The sequence below is a fragment of the Bison bison genome, unplaced genomic scaffold, assembly GCF_000754665.1.
Source record: "Bison bison bison isolate TAMUID 2011002044 unplaced genomic scaffold, Bison_UMD1.0 scf7180017864345, whole genome shotgun sequence".
NCBI lineage: Eukaryota > Metazoa > Chordata > Mammalia > Artiodactyla > Bovidae > Bison > Bison bison.
In genome coordinates this window covers 4,528,212-4,533,389 of record NW_011494917.1, presented here as the reverse complement: position 1 = coordinate 4,533,389, position 5,178 = coordinate 4,528,212, and the positions used below count along the sequence as shown (strand labels likewise).

General features: G+C 45.4%; 1 protein-coding gene across 1 annotated transcript in view; it reads left to right on the top strand.

Annotated features, from left to right (window-relative positions):
• Positions 1-3,844: 3,844 nt before the first annotated feature.
• Positions 3,845-5,178, top strand: part of KIAA0226L (KIAA0226-like ortholog) — a 42,460-nt gene continuing 41,126 nt past the window's right edge. The window contains exon 1 of the mRNA XM_010854639.1: positions 3,845-4,236. The gene's annotated coding sequence lies outside the window, so the exon portion shown is untranslated. The remainder of the gene's footprint in view (positions 4,237-5,178) is intronic.

The window sequence follows — 5,178 nt, the reverse complement described above, 5'->3', positions numbered from 1 at the left end:
CGAAGAGTTGACTCCTTGGAAAAGACTCTGATGCTGGGAGGGATTGGGGGCAGGAGGAGAAGGGGACGACAGAGGATGAGATGGCTGGATGGCATCACTGACTCGATGGATGTGAGTCTGAGTGAACTCCGGGGGTTGGTGATGGACAGGGAGGCCTGGCGTGCTGCGACTCATGGGGTCGCAAAGAGTCGGACATGACTGAGCGACTGAACTGAACTGAACTGAACTGAACTGAACTGTGACACATATAACTTTGGGGGCGTGGAGGAGGTGGGAATGCCCATGTTGGCTAATCAGCATCTCCTTTCCCTGTGGGCAAATGGACACAGAATCAATTTTTAAATAAAGATAGCTTGAGGAGCATGAAATCAGAACATCAAATCAAGCTGAATGATTTTAAAGGCTATTGAAATGAATTGGTGAGAAAGAAGATGTTGGTTGGATCCATCTATGTTATAAAGATATAACCTCCATTCATCCATTGGTATTCATTGTACTGGTACAATGCATGTGTTTTAATTTTTAAATTTCATGTGGCAAAATATTGAGAAATTCGGTTGTTGTGTTCTTACTGCTTTGCAGAAAAACTTGAATGAATGAGATCACTTTTTTCTTACCTCCTTGAAAAGGATGGGCAGGGATTTGAGTCCCCCAGGGCAGAATTAAGAGATTTTTATATTTGGTATAATTGTGGTTTTGTCATATAATAAGAAGAAAGGCAGGAGTCACCTGAGTGGGAAGTAGCTTCCTCAAGAAGGAGCTAAGGAAGAGAGATTTTGTTTTGTTTTCTTTTTTTTTTTTTGAATGGAAAAGACATAGAGAGCCTGTGAGAGAGAGGCAGATTCTCTGAAGGGGCATTTGGTTGCTAAGTAAATGCATCCCAAAGAGTTTGGTTAAGGAGCCTTGCGCCCATGTTTGGTAGAGAGTGATGGAAATTTCCAAATTAATAGACTTCAGAACATGCAATGAGAGGCCTTCCCTGGTGGTCTAGTGGTTAAGAATCTGCCTGCCAATGCAGGGGCCAAGAGTTCAATCCCTGGTCCGGGAAGATCCCACATGTCTCGGAGCAAATAAGCTCATGTACCACAGCTGCTGGGCCCGAGTGCTGCAAATACTGAAGCCCTTGGACCTAGCGTCCATGGTCTTCAACAAGAGAAGCCACTGCAGTGAGAAGCCCGAGCACTGCAACTAAAGAGCAGCCCCTGCTCTCTGCAACTAGAGAAGGCCCTCACAAAGTAGCAAAGACCCAGGGCAACCAACAATTAAAGGGGAAAAAAAAAAAACAAAAAAACATGCAATGACCATGATGGAACAAAGACCAGAAATCTTCACTCGGATGTTACATAAGCATCTGGGCTCTTGAGAAACTCTGGGAGGAAACAAGTCTCTCTACCACATGACAGATTTTTCTTCCCACTTATTCCAGTGGGAATACCAAGTCCAACTTACTTTACTTTAGAGAAAATTTTAGAAAAATTAGGTAACTTTGTTCTGGTAACAGAATTATGGAGAAAATTCAATACAAGCCATACAGGATTTTTTTTCTAGGTGTTTTAGCCTTCTTTTTAATCAAATAGTCCATGGGGAAATGACCTGAGGTATTGTCTGCCCTGGGCTAGGAGGCTCCCGCAGAAACGAATGCAGTGTTAGGCATGAGACTGGGAAGCAGGTGTGCAAAGTATAAGATGTGGCTAATGGCTTGAGATACAAAGGTAGGAAAATATGAAGAATTCTCCCAGAGCAATTGGTGAGCCTTTGTGGATCTTAGGGTAACTGAAGCAGGGGTGGAAATGAAGTGAAATTGTTAATTGTTCATTCTTGTTTGACTCTTTGCAACCCCGTGGACTGTAGCCCACCAGGCTCCTCTGTCCATAGATTTCCCAGGCAAGAATACTGAAGTGGGTTAGCATTCTCTTCTCCAGGGGATCTTCCCAATCCAGGGATCAAACCAGGATCTCCTGCATTGCAGGCAGATTCTTTACCATCTAAGCCACCAGGGAAGCCCTGAGGCAGGGGTAGAAGAGACTTAAAATTTGGGTTGAGATTATAGTGAAGAACACTTTCAATGTTGACACTGAACTTTGAGCACGCTAACTGTCCCCGAACATGGGATCATCTTAGCTGAACGTCTTCCTCTTTTGTAAGATGGCATTTAAACCACACCCCATAAGCCACGTGAATAGTTACAATTTTTATGAAGCACCTAAAACATATGAAGCACAGGACTAGGTTCTGGGGAGGAAGCAACATGAGGGAGGGAATTCAGAAATGAATAAGGTCCCCTGGAGCCACCATCCAGTGGGCAAAAACAGAATACTAACAATTCAATATTTTTAGTCCTAATGCAAGTAACTGTTTACCACTGCACTCATGCGAGACGTCAGATTTTTATGTATACCACATTTTTTGTCATAAAAATAGACCACAGGACAGGGGAAGCTTCCGGTTCTACTCGTCCAGCTAAGGGCATCTTCAAAGAGGAAAAGCAGGACCTGTGTAATGAAGACAGAGGAGGAGGACTCGAGGACAAGAATTTCTCATTATCTGTCAGACAAGGGCACAGTCCCTCATCCTAACATCTCAGTAGAACACGCTGACCCTGCAGATCAGGGTTTGCTTGAAGCTGTGGGACTGCCGTGTCTCTTTGTTTTGTCTTAACTGCTTCGGTCCCTTAAAGGTAAAGAGGCTCTTTCGGGGTGTGGCATCTCTGTGAGCCTCGCAAAGCTCTGATTTGAACATGGCAGGGCTCTTCTTCCTTCTGAATGGGGGATGTGCAATAAACAACCTGAAAGCTGGGCTGTGGCACCTCTCAATGAAAGCAAAAGAGAGCAAGGTTTATTAAAATTTAAGAAACTAATACCCAGGGGTCAGAGCCCCTCTCTTATTAGTGTATTGCTCTTACCTGGTCTTTCACTCTGGGAAAGTATCACATTATGATAGTAGATTTTCTTTTTTTCTTTTTAAAATATTGTATTTATTTTTTGGCTGAGCCACTAGGCATGTGGGATCTTAGTTCCCCAACCAGGGATTGAACTCACATCCCCTGCATTAGAAACGCAGAGTCTTAACCACGGACCATCAGGAAGGCCTTGTGACAGTAGATTTTCAATACACATGTATGTATTTATTATAAAATACAATAAAATAATTATAAAATACAATAAAATATTAAAATATTTTATTATGGTAAGATATTAATGTGTGACTGCTCAATCATGTCTGACTCTTTGTGACCCCATGGACTGTAACCTATCAGGCTCCTCTGTCCATGGAATTTTCCAGGCAAGAAGACTGGAGTGGGTTGCCATTCCCTTCTCCAGGGGATCTTCCTGACCAAGGGATAGAACCCATGTCTCCTGAACTGGCAGGTGAATTATTTACCACCGCGCCACCTGGGAAGCTAAAATAACCTTTACTATTGAAACTATTTTCCCCTTTTCAGTCTGTTTTGACTGAATATTCAAAAATCTTGGAGTCCAGTCTCACCAAGTCACTTGGCATGAAGTGAAATAAAAGAAGATGGCAAGTTGGACAATTCGTTAAACATTTTTTAAGACTATAATTCAGTGGCATTTAGCACACTTGTAATAATGTGCAACCGGTTATCAGCACCATCCATTTCCAGAACTTTCTCAGCATCCTAAACCGATGCTCTGTACACATGAAACAACTCCCCCCTCCCCCTCCCCCAGGACCTGGTACCCTCTGTTCTACTTTCTGTCTCCATGAATTTGCCTATTCTAGCTTCCACATGTAAATGAAATCATACAAATTTGGGGTTTTGTGGATTAAAAAAAAAAGTGGGTATCTTTCAGGCAGACAGACGGGAGGAAAAAGAAAGGGAGACAAGCCAAATGCCACTTTCTTTGGCTCTTTCACTCCCTAGCGCGTGTCCTGGCTTCGCTCCCACACAGGATGGTCCCTCCTTCCCTGCACATCTGCGTGGCGACGCTGCCCATGAGGATCCTCCTTGCAGCCCCTTCTGCTGTTCATCTCAACTTGTTTGGTTTCCTTCCTGTTCTGCAAGAGGCTGATTTCTCCTTGGCCGGCTCTATCAGATGAGCTCAAAAGCAGAGTTGCCTCTCTCCTGCTGGCACAAATCCCTTCTTGTGCAGCCTGGCAGGGTTGGGGCGGGCGGCTGCCAGGCTTCTAGTCTCCTCCAAGGGCGCCCTGGCCACAAAGGAACTTTGTGTGTGTGACCATCGGGCACTGGCGGAAGCCCGGCTGGCTAAAGCGGTGAGTCGTTCCTGGTACTCGCTCTCACTGCCCTTGAGACCTGGGGCCTGGGGGGGCACTGCGACCAGGAAGACGACCTTCTCCAGGAAAAATAAAATCTGCCTCTGCTTCTCCTGCATGGTTCTTGGTTTGTAATTACCTGTGACTTTCATAGGACTGACCGGTCGATGAGGCAGTCTTGGAAAGGCTATTCCTCAGCACTTAGTGCCTGGGAAATTCTGCTTCCAGATTCCTGGGGGCTGGGGGTTGGTGGGGAGAGGGGAAGGGTGAATAGAGCAGATTTCCATGAGTATTCCTAATTTGGAAAATCTGGGAACTTCCCTGGTGGTCCAGTGGTTAAGAATCTGCCTTCCAGTGCAGGGGATTCATGCTCGATTCCTGGTCTGGGATCTAAGATCCCACATGCTGTGCCAGGCAACTAAGCCCGAAGCATGCTACAACAAAGACCCAGCACAGCCAAAAAAAAAAAAAGAAAAAGAAAGAAAGAAAAAGAAAATCTGTCCTCTAACTTTCTTAGTTCTAGAGATACTCTTCCAGAATGTGGGCCTCCTCTGTCAGTGACTAGACATGGAATGTGGATATTCAAATTTTAGGATGCCCCTCACAGCAGTGCAAGGCCAGTATATTTACCTCTCTGTGAAAGTTAGTTGCTCAGTCCTGTCCGACTCTTTCAACCACAACTGTAACCCACCAGGCTCCTCTGTCCATGGAATTCTCCAGGCAAGAATCCTGGAGTGGGTTGGCATTCCCTTTTCCAGGGGATCTTCCCAACCCAGGGACTGAACCTAGGTCTCCTTCATTGCAGCCAGATTCTTTACCATCTGAGCCACCAGGGAAGCCCATATACCTCTCTGCTGCTGCTGCTGCTGCTAAGTCGCTTCAGTTGTGTCCGACTCTGTGCGACCCCATAAATGGCAGCCCACCAGGCTCCGCCATCCCTGT